The sequence below is a fragment of the Chiloscyllium plagiosum genome, unplaced genomic scaffold, assembly GCF_037043375.1.
Source record: "Chiloscyllium plagiosum isolate Xiang-an unplaced genomic scaffold, Cpla_swu_hap1 HiC_scaffold_18, whole genome shotgun sequence".
Classification (NCBI taxonomy): Eukaryota; Metazoa; Chordata; class Chondrichthyes; order Orectolobiformes; family Hemiscylliidae; genus Chiloscyllium; species Chiloscyllium plagiosum.
The window spans coordinates 94,664,835-94,683,453 of NW_028270156.1; the positions used below are offsets into that span (position 1 = coordinate 94,664,835).

Genomic DNA, 18,619 nt, shown 5'->3' on the forward strand with positions numbered 1-18,619 from the left:
GCACTGCTGTCTCACAGCGCCAGGGGCCCTGGTTCAATTTCCACCTCAGGCAACTGTCTGTGTAAAATTTGCACATTCTCCCCCGTGTCTGTGTGGGTTTCTTCCGGGTGCTCCGGTTTCCTCCCGCAATCCGAAAAATGTACAGGTTAGGTGAATTGAACATACTAAATTGCCCGTAGTTTTAGGTGAAGGGGTAAATGTAGTGAAATGAGTCTTGGTGGGTCGCTTTTCGGAGGGTCAGTGTGGACTTGTTGGGCCAAAGGGCCTGTTTCCACACTATAAGTAATCTAATCTAATCTAATCTATAAATGTGTGGTCTCTAAAAGAAAACCATGGAAGGCTAGATAGAATTCTTGAATAGCCTGTATATTTGAATGAAAAAAACAATTCCTTCCAAAAAACAAAGTTAAAAATCAGACAACACCTAGGTTATTGTCCTACAGGTTTATTTGGAAGCGCTAGCTTTCGGAGTGCTGCTCCTTCAACCAACTGATGAAGGAGCAGCGCTCTGAAAGCTAGTTCTTCAAAATAAACCTGTTGGTTCATAACCTGGTGGTGCTTGATTTTTTAAACTTTGTACAGCTCAATCCAACACTGGCACCACCAAATCATTCCAAAAACACTCCACGTATGTACCTTTTAACAATTCAACAATCCTGCAACAGGATTACAATTCTCAGTTTATCTATTTTAATAAATATCTAATCAATATCTAACAACTACTGGAAAATATAAATCATTTTATCTGTTAAAACACAAAATTTAATTATCAATTCATTGTTATCACGGTATGTGAAGTATATTTTCACTCTCCAGTGATGTGAAGTGACCCTTGGACAGAAATTGTATGTTCTAAATTCACCTACAGCCAGATAAATTGGGACAAACACAAAATTAATCAAACTAAGTCAAACAGCAGCGAGAATCAATCAGTTCCAGGATGACCCAAATTTTCTTACACCTTGACTTCTAGCCAATTCCTGAGCATTATATACCTCGCTTGGAAATGTCAACAATGACGGGTTTTTGCACCAACACATTGAATGTTTTGAATCCAGCTAATGACCACATGTAGACATTTGTCACAAAACTATTAATCATTGGGCGGCACGGTGACACAGTGGTTAGCACTGGTGCCTCACAGGGCCAGAGACCCGGGTTCAGGGCCCGCCTCAAGTGACTGACTGTTTGGAGCTTGCACATTCTCCCGTGTCTACGTGGGTTTCCTCCGGGTGCTCCGGTTTCCTCCCAAAATTCACAAATGTGCAGGTTAGGTGAATTGGCCATGCTAAATTGCCCATAGTGTTAGGTGAAGGGGTAAATGTCAGGGAATGGGTCTGGGTGGGTTGCGCTTCAGTAGGTCCGTGTGGACTTGTTGGGCCGAAGGGCCTGTTTCCACACTGTAAGTAATCTAATCATTTTCCAAATCATGGAAAATATATCAAAGGTCTTGAAATCAAAGTAATCACTGCACATAAAGCCATCAGATGGTCTTCAAGGCCACCTAATAATTGTTCAGTGAAATACCTTTTGTCAGTATCATATTGTTCTCAGGATAAGTAAACACAGCAGACATCACGCTATCACATCATCCCAAAGATACCTTCTTATAATTTACACACCACATGTTCCCATGCCAATAATCACACTTCATTATTTGTGACTAAGGATGCTGATAGTAACATGTATCGAGATGAAGGAATTCCTAAATATAGGCGAGTTTTCTGATAAGTTCCCTCCAGTCATCATGTGAAGAAAATGTAATTGTGGCTCAGTACACTGTGAACAGATCCCCATTAAACCTTTTCACGTGTTACTCAGAGACACTATTGAAAAATTTCCTCTATAAATGCTGTTGACTGTATTTCACTATAATAACCATGTTCCTTATCGATTTATTTTCTTTGTAATGCTGACACAAATGTCTGAATATTGATGACATGGAAAATTGAATGGATTATATATTATATTTCTACAGAAGAAAAGCTGAGACAGCAAGTACAGATTGCAGGAGTATCTGAGATGTTGAATGACAAAACAGTTCTGATCAATAATCACTGCATATCGAATGTATTTTCCAAACCATCATGCCAGCATTCTAGTTCTCAGTTCATTGATACTAATTTCTGTGTAATCAATATCAGAACAAACTCATTTGGAAATATTGAATCATTTAATGTGTCAGCGTTCTAAAATAAGTTACCAATTCATTGTTAGACCAACATCACACTATAATTATGTTTAGGTTTAGTAACAAATATCTTGAGATTCACATTTCAATTTAAAACATTGTTTCTTTGTGCCAATTTTTCAAAGGAAAATTGATCTTTTTTTCCAGGTCAACACAACCATGAACCAAGCAATGATTCCTCATCCAACACTCACAGGAAATATCTGATGCCTTCTCATTTGAATGTTCGCAGAAATCATTGGATTAATATTCGGCCTTACAAATGAAGATATGTCTAATTGTTTTAGACTCCAATAATTAATGTTCATTTCTACATGTTACAGATAGCAATATGAAGTTTCTAATTATTTTAAGTTTGCAGTGACCTGTTTTAAGACTAATTTTTCCTTATATCTAATATTTAATCATTGATGAAATCCAGTATATTTGGCTTTAAGTGTTGAATTAAGTCTCTGTGTCGTAGGCATATTGCACAGTACTGTTCCCTAACGGTGGCGAATGCAGATTTTTATTTTAATACTGAAATCCTGGTTGATTTGCTGTTGTAGGGGTGCCCTGCCCCATCTGGAATAGAATGGCCTATGTTGGCTCATATGAAATGTCCGACAAACAAAAAGACGCAACCTGCCTTAGAATTAAAACACAAGATGGTGGAGGAGAGATAAACTAACAGTCTGTTCCAATCTTGATGAAAGAAAATAATATTTTGTGAAATCCTACTCCAAGTCCATAAGTATGCCAGTTCAGACAGTTATATTCCAGACAGAAATAAGAACATGCCAGATACAGAAAAAAACGACCAACCCTGACCTTCATTAATGAAAGAATAAATGTCCCAGTGAATGAATAAACACTAGCTGCAGGATACAGCCCAGTTAACTTTCACAGCAGCTATCAGGGCAATAGACAGGTTTCATTTGTCAGAAACAGTTACTATTTTAAAGTTGCTCAGAACATTAAAAAAACTTCAAATTGCAGATTCTTGAGAATCGTGGACAAGGCAGAGTGCGAGGCTGGAAGGAGTGTAATAATTAACGTTGTAAACTGAAGAAATAAGATACATTGTGAGATACCAATGCCGGGAGATTTTAGGACCTTTTAAACATCATGAAACAATAGCAAACTGGGGCTATCCATAACAATGTCCATCTGAGATTAGGTGTTCTACAGGATCGGGTGTCTGTATAAGGAGGGAAGGACTGTAACCACATTGCATGTGGCCATTGTAATATAGCAAGTGTGTAAAATTATTGCTTTTTACTGTACATGTTACAGTGTGTCATGGATTTCATTCAGAGATTGGCCTTGGGGGATGATCCCTGCAAGGCATTCAAAAAGGTCCCCCGCAGTAGGCTATTGTACAAAATGCAGAGGAATGGGATTGTGGGAGATACAGCAGTTTGGATCAATAATTGGCTTGCTGAAAGAAGACAGAGGGTGGTGGTTAATGGGAAATGTTCATCCAGGAGTCCAGTTACCAGTGGTGTACCGCAAGGGTCCGTGTTGGGTCCACTGCTGTTCGTCATTTGTATAAATGACCTGGATGAGGGGATAAAGGGTGGGTTAGTAAATTTGCATATGACACCGAGGTCGGTGGATTTGTGGATAATGACGAAGGATGTTGTAGGTTACAGAGAGACATAGATAAGCTGCAGAGCTGGGCTGAGAGGTGGCAAATGGAGTTTAATGTGGACAAGTGTGAGGTGATTCACTTTGGTCCGAGTAACTGTAATGCCAAGTACTGGGCTAATGGTAAGATTCTTGGTAGTGTAGATGAGCAGAGAGATCTCAGTGTCCAGGTACACAGATCCTTGAAATTTGCCACCTAGTTTGACAGGGTTATTAAGAAGAGTTTTAGTTTTTATTAATAGAGTGATTGAGTTCCGGAACCATGAGGTTATGCTGCAGCTGTACAAAACTCTGGTGCGGACGCACTTGGAGTATTGTGTACAGTTCTGGTCACCGCACTATAAGAAGGATGTGGAAGCTTTAGAAAGCGTGCAGAGGAGATTTAGTAGGGTTTTGTCTGGTATGGAGGGAAGCTCTTACGAGGATAGGCTGAGGGACTTGAGGCTGTTTTCGTTGGAGAGAAGAAGGTTCAGAGGTGACTTAATAGGGACATATAAGATAATCAGAGGGTGAGATAGGGTGGACAGGGAGAGCATTTTTCCAAGTATGGTGATGGGGAGCACAAGGGGGCATAGCTTTAAATTGAGGGGAGATAGATATAGGACAGATGTCAGAGGTAGTTTCTTTACTCAGAGAGTAGTAAGGGTATGGAATGCTTTTTCGCCACCTCCAAACGGACCCCACCACCAGGGATATATTTTCCTCCCCTCCCCTATCAGCGTTCCGAAAAGACCACTCCCTCCGTGACTCCCTCGTCAGGTCCACACCCCCCACCAACCCAACCTCCACTCCCGGCACCTTCCCCTGCAACCGCAAGAAATGCAAAACTTGCGCCCACACCTCCCCCCTTACTTCCCTCCAAGGCCCCAAGGGATCCTTCCATATCTGCCCCAAATTCACCTGACCTCCACACACATCATTTATTGCATCCGCTGCACCCGATATGGCCTCCTCTATATTGGGGAGACAGGCTGCCTACTTGCGGAACGTTTCAGAGAACACTCTGGGACACCCGGATCAACCAACCCAACCACCCTGTGGCTCAACACTTCAACTCGCCCTCCCACTCCACAAAGGATATGCAGGTCCTTGGACTCCTCCATCGCCAGACCATAGCAACACGACGTTTGGAGGAAGAGCGCCTCATCTTCCGCCTAGGAACCCTCCAACCACAAGGGATGAACTCAGATTTCTCCAGTTTCCTCATTTCCCCTCCCCCAACCTTGTCTCAGTCAAATCCCTCGAACTCAGCACCGCCTTCCTAACCTGCAATCTTCTTCCCGACCTCTCCACCCCCACCCCACTCCAGCCTATCACCCTCAGCTTGACCTCCTTCCACCTACCGCATTTCCAACGCCACTCCCCCAAGTCCCTCCTCTCTACCTTTTATCTTAGCCTGCTGGACACACTTTCCTCATTCCTGAAGAAGGGCTTATGCCCGAAACATCGATTCTCCTGCTCCTTCGATGCTGCCTGACCTCCTGCGCTTTTCCAGCAACACATTTTCAGCTCTGATCTCCAGCATCTGCAGTCCTCACTTTCTCCTATGGAATGCTTTGCCTGCAACGGTAGTAGATTCGCCAACTTTAAGTACATTTAAGTTGTCATTGGACAAGCATATGGACGTACATTGAATAGTGTAGGTTGGATGGGCTTCAGATTGGTATGACAGGTCGGCGCAACATCGAGGGCCGAAGGGCCTGTACTGCACTGTAATATTCTATGTTCTATGTTAACTGGTTGCAGCATAGGTAAACATTTTCCACTTCCCAGAGTTCTGCCTGCCTTCTGAGTCTTCATTCAGTGGAATACACTCCTGCAGCTATGATGACACTTCAATTCAATACAAACACTTACTTTGCGTGAAATTATTACTTTCAGAGCAATATAATTTCCATGTTAAAATTACTTTACTTTTTATGTGTGCTAGAAAACAATGTAGGTACATCCATTTGTTCTTTAGTTCAACTAACACTAAATTTAAATTTATTGGAAACACTACACTGGGGAGAAAAGAACGATTCTTCAGCTCAAATCTCACATAAAATGGCTGTTTTTATTTTTCAAATTCTATGACCTCCAAAACAATATTTATTTAATTTCATAAGAAGAAAAAAAACTGCTTTTGAAATGTTGAGATAGCTTCTTTTTCTTCCAACATTAGTTTACAATGAACAATAATCACACAATTATCAGTCATTTGGTACAAAATGACTTCTGGTATCAAATGCCATTAACTCTACCTTTCCTTCACAATAATACTCACTTTCCTGGCCAAATTTTCTTCCTAATTCTGACATAAATGTCTAAACATTTATCATGGTAAAAATTACATTAATAAAATAGACATGACTCTACAAACAAAAATCAATTGTTGCTAAGTATTTTTTAATTATTAAAGCCACGTTTTACATGTTAATTTTCAGTTTATTAGTATTAATGAATGTACAATCGACATCAGAGCAAAGTGCATTCAAAATATTAAGTCAATTTATCTATCAGGATTTTAGAAACAATTATCAATTACAGTAATTACACAACACTTTAGCTTAGAATTTGTAACAAGCATGTGATTGTCGCCCTGCCCATTATGGTTGGGAACATTATGAAGGAATCTTGTGCAGCTCTGTTACTGTCTCTGCTACCAGACCAGTAGGCACAGTTTCAATTCCCACCTTGTACAGAATTCTGATTCGAAAATATCTAAGAAACAATTGAATTGCCTTTCAATTCTATATTCGATATGCTTCCATCTGTTGTTAATTCCAATAATCACAGTATTTGTTATTTACTTTCTTCAGGTCACTAATAACAGAATGTATCTAATTCCACTCAATCAATATTCCTTGGAAAATATTTGAGAATGTTGCAGTCATAAAGATGAAATATACAAAGTAATTATATTCATTGATTTTGTTTTGTTCTGAAGAGCTTAGTTCGGACAACACATAGAACTTGATGCTCCAGTGCTACAAATATTAGAAAATAATATTGTTCTTCGTCAGTAAAATAAACAAATGCCACTTGCTATTATTTATCAATTTTTAGTTATTGATCTGTGTGAATTGTGTGAAATGTTTAGTTTTCCACTCACCTATTTATGTTGAATGTAAGATTGAAATGCTGTGAAAATATCAGGGTGTGTTCATTTGAAAATTGACTTTGCATATTTCTCACTTACCTCATTTATTGCATGATGTCTTAAGTGTGTTTTGCTCAGCAATTCTAGTAAATATTTAAAAATGTCTAATCTTAAATAAGATCCTTCACACCCAAATATCAGTCTGTTCCTAATTCATGTAACTACCTCAATTTTATTGAAATCAATGTTAACACAAAACAGTGCACATAAAGCGACACAAAGGTCCTTATCAACACCTGATTACTGAGTAAATACCTTATTGTTCCTGAGACTAATAACAACAGCATTTGTCTACTATTCCCTGCAGTAAGTGCAATTGATATCTTATATTTCAGTTCAGTCGTCAACGATGATTTATATTGTTTAAACCAATAATTCTACTTTATCATGGACATTGACTGTAATACAAGAACATTGGGAACAAAAAATTTGTCATTCTAACAATTTTTAAGCTTTTTGTTGTGTACAGCAGACAATTCAAATTATAACCATTTTTGTTGCAAATTCAACAAACATTTCATTTCAAATTTGTGTAATTCATACATTTTTGTAAAAAGGTTAGTTGCCACTGTATGTTTCATATTAAAGGACTGCTTTTTCAAATCATATGTGCTACAAAATGATTATTGCTTTCATTTCATTTTAAGAAAAGGACAGCTTTGATCACGTTAATTGTTTTTTGCCGTCTCTATTCCGACGTTATTCATCTTTGTACAATAATGACAAAATTATTAAAATTGCTTCATATACCACATATTGTTGACTACATTGTTTGTTCAATTTCCTGTTTAATTTCATGATCTACTAATTCTCTTCCAAATTCTGACACAAATGTTTAAACATTCATCATAAGATTAATCATATAAATCAATGTAACACATCTCTACAAGGAGTTCAGTGGATAGAAATTCACAATTCTTGTATAATGTATATTTTTGTGTTAAAAAAGAAGAATTTTGTTCAATAATCACTGCATGGCTCATTTTTTTCTTCAATCCATAAAACTAAGTACTATTCCTCAGTTTACTGATCTTAATAAATATTCAATCAACATCATAGCAAAGTGCTTTTGAAATATTGAATCATTTTAATTGTTCATGTCCAACACTAATTATCAAGACATTGTCATTACAATAATGGCACAATTTTTAAGAAAGCCTTTTGAACAAATATAGTATGATTCACATTTAAATTTAATCCATTGTTTCTTAGTACTAATACTACAGTGTGAAAATGCATTTATTTTGCAGGTCACCTATCCCACAACAGAACCAATGACTTCCCATCCAACATTATTGCAAATATCTGATGTTTGCTCATTAGAATGATCAGCCTTAATCTCAGCCTCGAAATACAGGGAACTGTAATTACTTTTCACTGAATTAATTCCAGTTCATTTCCATTCATCGCTCAGTCCCATAGCAAAATGAGGTTTCTCGTTATTACTTAATACATTGATAGACTTTGACGATTTAATTGTTGTTGTTATCTAATAATTTTTAATATTCATTCAATCCAGTACATTGTGCAAATGTGGAATTACGGCACAGTACGTGAACTACAGTAAACATTTTGCAGTGCACAATGTCACAATCATTGTTAATATCAATTTTTATTTTGCCTGTGGAAACATAGTTGAATTCATTTAATTATATTTCACTTCAATGCTAAGATTTATCGTGTTTGTAATCACAATAAGACTTAAGGATTTTTCATGCAACAAAGTCAAATGATAAAGAATTAACATCTCTTTATTGTTTCATTCAAAAATAACAATAAATTTTGGATTTTTGTAAGTTGTATATTTTTGGAAAGAAGGAATGTTGTCTTCAGTCGAATGCTCGCATTGAATCACTAATTCACTGTATCTGCTGTTTATTCTCTTCGAGTTCTCAAGAAAATAAATTAACTAGTTCTGCTGGTTCTAAATTCGTGGAAAATATTTGGGAATGTTGTCGTCTTAAAGGGTGAAAAGACTAAGTGATCGTTAGTGATCAGTTTTTTTTTGTTCAAACATTTCGAACACATACATTGTCATTCTGCAGTATTTCAAACGTGTAAAACAAGTCGCTTTCTTCATTTGTAAAATAAATATATGCCACTTCCAATTATTCATTAGTCAGATAATTACCTACGTTTGTTATGAAAAATTGCAATTCGTCTAAATATTGTCATGACCTTTGATCAAATTAAATTTCTATTTAATGTTCATTCATGAATTGTCTTTTTTTTTTGTTTTCCATTCACCTATTCATATTGAATGTAAATTTGACATGCTTTGACAATATCGGAGTGTGTTCATTTGAAATATATCTTTGCATATGTATCACTGATTTTACTTATTGAATATGGTTGCGCAGTGGCTCAGTGGTTAGCATTGCTGCCTCACAACACCAGAGACCTCAGTTTGATTCCATTCTCGGGTGACTGTCTGTGTGGAATTTTCATGTTATCCCCATGTCAATATGACTTTACTGTGGTTTCCTCCCACAATCCAAAGATGTGCAGATTAGGTGAGCTGGCCATGCTAAATTTCACATTCTGTTCAGGGATGTGTGTATTAGTCAGCATGAAATGTAGAGGAATATGGTCGGGAAATGTGTTTGGCTGGGTTACTCTTTGGAGGGTCATTTTTTTCGACCAAATGGACTGTCACCACACTGTGCTAACAGGGATTCTACAATAGTTTAATTGGGTTTCTCTAAGCAATTCTAACATTTTTTTCAAAATTTGACTTCAGTTAATATGTTTAATACTTGATTATCAATGTGTTCCGAAATCTTGTAAAATATCTCAATGTTTTTTGAAATCAATGCTCACACAAAACACTAAACATGAGGTCACACAAAGGTCCCGGTGACCAGCTAATTACTATTCAGGGGAATAAGCAGAGTAACTATCTGATTGTTGCTGAGTTCAATCCCCACTGCCACAGTAAGGATCTGTTATCATTCCCTCCTATAAATGCAGTAGTTGTCCTCTGGTATTTCAGTTCAGTAATTACACACGATACTGGTTGGTCAAAGCTGTGGTTATTCTTTATTATGAATGGCCAAGAATTCTAATGGAAGAGGTGTTCATATGGCCTGATGTGTTGCATGATCACAAACAATTTTCAGTCCAAATATTGCAAAAAGAAAGTGTAAATTTGGTTTTGATCAACTGCCGAGGCTAACATTTTCTATTCATGTCCATTACAAATATTTGGAGAAAGTGAGGGAAAGCAGATGCTGGAGATCAGAGTCAAGAATGTGGTGCTGGAATAGCAAAGTATGTCAGGCAGCATCTGAGGAGCAGCAGAAACCATGTTTCAGGCATAAGCCTTCATCGTCTTATTGAATTCTTTGAGGAGGTGACCAAGCATGTGGGTGAGGGTAGAGCAGTGGACGTAGTGTACATGGATTTTAGTAAGGCATTTGATAAGGTTCCCATGGTAGGCTTATGCGGAAAGTCAGGAGGCATGGGATAGAGGGAAATTTGTCCAGTTGGATAGAAAACTGGCTTAACCGGTCGAAGTCAGAGAGTGGTGGTAGATGGCAAATATTCAGCCTGGAGCCCAGTTACAAGTGGAGTTCTGCAGGGATCAGTTCTGGGTCCTCTGCTGTTTGTAATTTTTATTAATGACTTGGAAGAGGGAGTCGAAGAGTGGGTCAGTAAATTTGCAGATGATACAAAGATTGGTGGAGTTGTGGATAGTGAGGAGGGCTGTTGTTGGCTGCAAAGGGACTTAGATATGATGCAGAGCTGGGCTGAGGAGTGGCAGATGGAGTTCAACCCTGTAAAGTGTGAGATTGTCCACTTTGGAAGGACAAAAAAGAATTCAGAATACAGAGTTAACTGTGGGGTTCTTAGTAAGGTGGAGGAGCAGAGGGATCTTGGGGTCTATGTTCATAGATCTTTGAAAGTTGCCACTTAGGTGGATAGTGCTTGTAAGAAGGCCTATGGTGTATTAGCGTTCATTAGCAGAGGGATTGAATTCAAGAGTCGTGAAGTATTGTTGCAGCTGTACAGGACCTTGGTTAGGCCACATTTGGAGTACTGTGTGCAGTTCTGGTCGCCTCACTTTAGGAAAGATGTGGAAGCTTTCGAGAGGGTGCAGAGAATATTTACCAGGATGTTGCCTGGAATGGAGAATAGGTCGTACGAGGATAGGGTAAAAACAATGACTGCAGATGCTGGAAGCCAGATTCTGGATCAATGGTGCTGGAAGAGCACAACAATTCAGGCAGCATCGAGGAGCTTCAGCAAAATCAACGTTTCGGGCAAAAGCTTTTGCCCGAAACGTTGATTTTGCTGAAGCTCCTCGATGCTGCCTGAATTGCTGTGCTCTTCCAGCACCATTGATCCGTACGAGGATAGGTTGAGAGTGCGAGGCCTTTTTTCATTGGAACGGCGAAGGATGAGGAGTGACTTGATACAGGTTTATAAGATGATCAGAGGAATAGATAGAGTAGACAGTAAGAGACTTTTTCCCCGGGTACAACAGTGTTACAAGGGGACATAAATTTAAGGTGAAGGGTGGAAGGTATAGGGGGAATTTCAGGGGTAGGTTCTTTACCCACAGAGTGGTGGGGTCATGGAATGCACTGTCTGTGGGAGTGGTAGAGTCAGAATCTTTGGTGACCTTTAAGCGGCAATTGGATAGGTACATGGATAGGTGCTTAAGTTCGGACAAATGTCCGGCACAACATCATGGGCTGAAGGGCCTGTTCTGTGCTGTATTGTTCTATGTTCTATATTCTATTGTGAATCTCCGGCTCCATGGATGCTGCCTGGTCTGCTGTGCTTTTCCACCACCACACTTTCGAATTGAAAAATATTTGTCTGCTTATTTGGAGCAAATACTCTCTTTTTTCTCTGTAATATAAATTTACTGTGCTTTCTATTCACTCAAGTTCTCATTTTAATAGCTCCTCGTTTTCTTCTTAATATGATACAAATCTCAAAACTCCGGGCACAATAAAAGCGATATGAATTATAAATTAGTATCTGGACAAGAGAACCAATTAATAGCTACATAGACCTCTTGAAAAGCCATGATATTTGAATGAAAAAGCAATGCCTCCGAAAAATATCTCTGCACGTCTGTATCCTTTTTCAATTCAATAATCCTGCAAATAGCTTATAATTGTCAGTTGATCTCTCTTAATGAGTACCTAATCAATGTCATTGTAAACCACTGAAAAAATTGAAACTTTTATTTGTTAAAATGCAAAGATTCATTCTCAATTCGTTATTAAAACTATAAGGGAACCATATTTTACCTGCCCACTAAGGTCAAGTGACCTGTTGCCCATAATTGAACATTCTAATTATTCCTAAAGCTTGAGAAATCAGAGCTAAAAAGGTCAAAGTAAAGCAAACGTTAGACAAAATAACCAGTTCCAAAAAACAGTGGAAAGCCCGGTTAAAGAGCTCACAACATTTCTGGAGATCCAGTTACAACCAGCCCTAGAGTTGTGTTTTGGAGAGGTTGAAGCAGACTTCCTGGCACCTTAACTTGCAGCGTTAGACACCTCGCTTGAGACTTACGACAAGTGAAGGGTGTTTGCACGAAACCCATTGAATGCTTAGAACCCGGAATTTTGGTAAAATGTTGTAAACATTTCGCAGATCATGGAAATCAGCTCAACATTATTGAAATCATAGTACTCGTAATGGTCTTCAAGACAACCTAATTACTGTTCGGTGAAAAACACTTTGTACATGCCTTATTGTTCACAGCAAACATCACAGTCTCACCGGATCCAAAGATATGTAAGAGACACCTTATTATAATTTACACACTACATCTTTCCTAGACCAATGATGACACCTTATTACTTCTGACTGAGGATACTGCTCGTACCGTGTATCGAGATGAAGCAAGTCTTAAATATAGGAATCTTTTTCTGATAGATTTCCAATCCAAAAATTATGATGAAAATGTAATTGTGGCTCATTACATTGTCAACAGATCCCCATTAAACGTATTTATCCGTTTATTCAGAGAAAATATTGAAACAAATACCTTGATAAATGCTGTTGACTGTATGCTTCTGTGAAAATAAATCTTCCTTATTGACTTATGTTCTTTATAATTCTAACTCAAATGTCTAAATATTGATGATATGAAAAATTGCATAAATTAAATACAATGCAAAATTTGTTCTTATTATATATTTTCTTTCTCCAGAAGAAAAGCTAAGAAACCAAGTATAGAAATCTTGAAGATCTGAGAATTTTGAATGACAAACCATTTCTGATCAACGTTCACTGAATGTCTAATGTCTTGCCACATCATCATGCCAGAATTTGTATTCTCAGCTGACAGATTAAGAAATATCTAATCAACATCAGAGCTAACCCGTTTGGAAATATTGAATCACCTACTTTGCCAAAGTTCTAAAATTAATTATCAATTCATTGTCACTCCAAACATCTCACAGTAATTCAGTTTAGGTTTTGTAACAAACCATCGTCAAATTCACATTTTAATTTAATCTTAGTGTCAATATTAAAAAGGAATAATAGTTCTCTCATTTCAGGTCAACACAAACATAATCTAACTAATGATTTCAAATCCAACACTCACAGGTAGTATCTGTTCCTTTCTAATTTGAATGTTCACAGAAATCATTAGATTAATATTCGGCCTTACATATTAAGTGACGTCTGATTTTTTTTGAGTTTAGATTACTTACAGTGTGGAAACAGGCTCTTCGGCCCAACAAGTCCACCCCGATCCGCCGAAGCGCAACCCACCGAGACCCATTCCCCTACATTTACCCCTGCCCCTAACACTGCGGGCAATTTAGCATAGCCCATTCACCTAATCTGCACATTTTTGGACTGTGGGATGAAATCCACGCAGACACGGGGAGAATGTGCAAATTCCACACGGTCAGTCGCCTGAGGCGGGAATTGAAGCCGGGTCTCTGGTGCTGTGAGGCAGCAGTGCTAACCACTGTGCCACCATGCCGCCCATTACACTCCAACAAATGCTGTTCATTTTTACACATGAGATCTCTGATCTGCTCTCGCGACAATAGAAGAGTTCGTTTGTCAGAAATAGTTATTATTTTAAAGTTACTAAGAATATTAAGCAAAGGTTCTAATTACAGATTCCTGAGAATCATAGGGGTAATTTGTAACATAATTAGATACATGTAACCAATGCCTATCAAAAAAAAATTATAGAAAAGCATTTAAACTTAGATGTGCAGTTAGCTAGTTTTAGGAATTAATTTCAAGGTATGATGTTGACTGCCCATTAATCATAAAGTCCTGACAGTAAGAGTAGCTGGATAATTTCACACAATGTAACGAACATTATAACACAAGTCATATTACTAATCTGATAGCAAGTAAGTTAAAACTAACTGTCTTTTGTATTTCTTTATACATATATAATTAGGACAGTGAACAATATGAGAAGTAATTGACTTTGATAAAATAAAATATAATGAATAGCAGAATTCAAAATGTCCCAACTGACAAGGCATCCTGAGAGGCCCGAGAGATTGCAGGAATAACTTTGGAATCTGAGTTAATAAGATGTGTGGAAAGATCCCAAAGCCTGGAGAGTATCGTACCTGTTAAACAACATGAGATGAAAGGAATTTGGGAATGTCCATTAGAATGTCCATCTACGATTAAGTGTTTGAATTAGGTGAGGAGGAAAGGGCTGTAACCACAGTTCATGTGGCCATTGTGATGCAGGAAGTCCATAGAAATGCTGATTTTTATTGTATTTGTTACAGTGTGTCATGGATCTCCCTTCTGAGATTGGCCTCCACATGCCGGAGCTCAGCCTGCCTCCTGAGTCTTCATTCCCTGTCAGGGGAAAACACTTCTACAGCTCTGATGACATTTCAATTCAATACATACATTTATTGTGTGTGAAATGATTACATTCAGAGTAATATAATTTTCATGATAAAATTGCTTTACATTTGCCTTTTTTTGGTGTACAAGAAAACAATTTGACTATATCCATTTGTTCTCTAGTTCAACCTACAATAAGTTTTAAATTATTGTGAAGACTACAATCGAGGAAACGGGAACTAGTCTTCAGCTCAAATGTCACATGATGTGACTGTTTCTTTTTTTCAAAACATGTGCCCTCCAAAATGATTTTTGTTTTCATTTCATTATAAGAAAACAAATGCTTGGAAATGTTGACAATTTCCCTTTTCCTTCCATGTTAGTTGGCAGTGAATAATAATCACACAATTATGAGAATTCCTTTCCGTACCAAATGTCATTGACACTACAGTTTGTTCACAATAATAATCATTTTCATGGCCTAAAACTTTTCCTCCTAATTCTGAAATAAATATTGAAACCTGTATTGTGATAACAATTACATTAACAAAATTAACATGACTCTTCAAGACAGCTATTGGAAGCATATAACTCTTGCATTGCCTGCATTTTTGAACAAAATCTGTTTTTTTCAATTGTTGCTGAATGATTTTTTCACACCATCCAGCTAAGTTTTATGCTTTAATTTTCAGTTTCTTAACCTTAATGAATATCCAATCAACATCAGAGCAAAGTGCTTTCAAAATATTAAGTCAATTTATCTGTCAGGATTATAAAGGCATTTATCAATTACAATAATTACACAGCAATTTAACTTAGACTTTGTAAGCGTGCAGTGTTTTTTTTTAAATTCTTTCGTATTTCTTATTGTCAATGCTACTATATTAATACCTGTTTGTTCAGGCCAATCCAAATACAAAATGACCAAGAATATCCCTTGTAAAATTCTTTGTAAATATCTGATTTTTGCCCATTTGAAAGATTACAATTATCTCAGCCTATGAAATTCAGAGAGCTCCAATTATGTTTCCCTGCAATATTATTCTTCATTTCTATATATTACTCAGTCTAATATCAAGATGAGATATCTCATTATTCTCAAATTCACGAATATGATTTTTAAAATCCCTTTGTTGCTAATATATCTTATATATAATAATTGTGCAATCCAGTAAGGGGTATAAATGTGGAATTATGCTTCCGTACAATAAATACTGCAAGGACATTGCAAAGTGCAATCTCTCAATCATTGTGAATATTGTATTTAGTTTAAACTTGGAAATATGTTTGAATTGATTTGATTATAATTTACTTCGATGCTGACATTTACTGTATATCCAATCACAGTATCAGTAGATTATAAGGAGGTATCATCGTTCATTCCAATAATCACAGTATCTGCTATATACTTTCTTCTGGTCACTAATAGCAAGATGTATCTAATTCCAATCAATCAATATTCCTCGGAAAATATTTGAGAATGTTGCAGTCATAAAGCTGAAATATACGAAGTCATGATAGTCATTAATTTTCTCTTGTTCTGTAGATCTTAGTTTAAAAAACACATAGAATTTTATGTTCCAGTGCTGTAAATATGAGAAAAGATCAATTAATTCTTCAGTAAAATAAACAAATGTCACATGATATTATTTATCATTTTTTTAAATTACTGGTCAGTTTATGTATTGTGTAAGATTTGATTTTAGCTTTCCAGTCATCTATTTATATTGAATGTGACATTGAAATAGTGTAAAAATATCATGTTGTGTTCATTTGAAAGTTGGATTTGCCAACTCTCACCTATCCCATTGATTGCATGATGGTTTAAGAACGTATCACTCAACAATCAAAGTAAATTTTAAAAACTGTCAGATTTTAAATCAGATCATTTGCATCCAATTATCAATCTGTTCCTAATTCATGTAAATATCTCAACTTTATTTAAACCAATGTTCACACTAAACAGTACACATAGAGCTACACAAAGACTTTCATCACCATCTGATTATTGTTCAGTAGAATAACTTGAGTAAGTACCTTATTGCTCCTGAAACCAATGACCTTATTGTTCCTGAGACTAATAACAACAGTAAGCATTTGTTTACTATTCCATGCAATAAGTGCAATTGATATCTTCTATGTCAGTTCAGTCGTTAAAGATGACTTATGTTGCTTAAAACAATGCTTCTACTTTATCACGGATATTGACTGTAATACAATCATGCAAACAACAAATGTTTTGTCATTCTAAATATCTTTAAGTTTACTTATTTTACATTTGTGTGCAAGAGATATTTCAAATTACAACAATTTTTGTTGTATAATTCAGCAAACCTAAACTTTGAATTTGGGAAATTCTCCATTTTTGCTCGCTGAATTTCAAAGGCTAAGATAATTGTAATCTTTCAAATGAGCAAAAATCAGTTTATATAACACAGTAAATGACTGCTTTTTTTTCCAAATCACGCGCTCTACAAAATGATTATTGGTTTCAGTTAATTGTAAGCAAATAACTGCTTTGAACATGTTGATTCTTTTTGTCTTTTCTATTCCAACATTATCCATCACTGTACAATAATGACACAATTATTATAATTCCTTTATGTACCAAATGTCTGCATCATTTGTTCACTTTCAGGCTCACTTTCATTATCTATTAACCTTCTTCCAAATTTTGACACAAATGTCGGAAATCTGATCATAATATTAATCATCTAAATTAAAATAACATGTCTCTATGAGGAAACCATTTGATAGAAATTCATATTTCTTGTGTTACCTGTATTTAGTAAAGAAAGAAAAAAATGTTCTATAATCACTGAATGGCTCATTTTTTCTTCAATTCATAAAGCTTGTTACTATATTGTATTCCACAATTTACCAATTTTAATAAATATTCAATCAACATCACAGCAAAGTGTTTTTGAAATATTGAATCATTTTAATTGCTCATATAACAACATTATCAAGTCATTGTCATGATAATAGTTGCGAAATTATTTAAGAAAGTCTTTTGAACAAGTGAGATTCACATTTTAATTTGACCAATTGTTTCTGAGTGCCAACACTGCAATATGAAACTTTATTTTCAGGTCAAGTTTCCCACGATGGATCCAAGGACTTCCCATCCAACATTAATTATGAATGTCTGATGTTTGCTTATTTGAATGATCTACATAATCACAGACTTTAAATTCACAGACCTGCAATAACTTTTCAGTGCAATAATTCCTGTTTGTTTGCACATATTCCTCAGTCACATAGCAAAACGAGATTTCTCATTATTTCTAAATTCATTGATCGAATTTTATAATTCAGTTGTTGCTCATACCTAATAATCATTCAATCCAGTATTTGCTGTAAATGTGGAACTACGGCTCTTTATATAAATAACTAAATATATTGTAGTGTACAATCTCTCAATCATTGTTAATATTAATTCTTATTTCACCCTTGGAAACATAGTCAAATTCATTTAAATATATTTCACTTCGATGAGAACATTTATTTTACTTCTAATCACAATAAGATTTAAGTATTTTTCATGCAACAAAATCATGTAAAATTCCTGCGTTTTGTTAAGTCAAATGAAAAAGAATTACCATCTCGGTATTGTTTCATTAAACAATGACAACGCATTTTGAATTTTGAGCGGGTGATTGTGTTCATCACCTGATGAAGGAGCGTCACTCCGAAAGCTAGTATGCTTCCAATTAAACCTGTTGGACTATAACCTGGTGTTGTGTGATTTTTAACTTTGTACACCCCAGTCCAACACCGGCATCTCCGAATTGGTCTGTTCAGGGATGTGTAGGTTAGGTGCATTAGTCAGAGGTAAATGTCCAGTAATC

At 36.3% G+C, this 18,619-nt stretch overlaps 1 long non-coding RNA gene across 3 annotated transcripts in view; it reads left to right on the top strand.

Moving 5' to 3' along the window:
* LOC148147069 (uncharacterized) overlaps positions 1 to 7,491 on the top strand; it is a 62,155-nt gene extending 54,664 nt beyond the window's left edge. For all 3 annotated transcript variants that reach the window (XR_015760236.1, XR_015760235.1, XR_015760238.1), the window contains one exon: positions 2,339 to 7,491. This is a non-coding gene — a long non-coding RNA (uncharacterized LOC148147069). The remainder of the gene's footprint in view (positions 1 to 2,338) is intronic.
* The last annotated feature ends 11,128 nt before the right edge of the window (positions 7,492 to 18,619 follow it).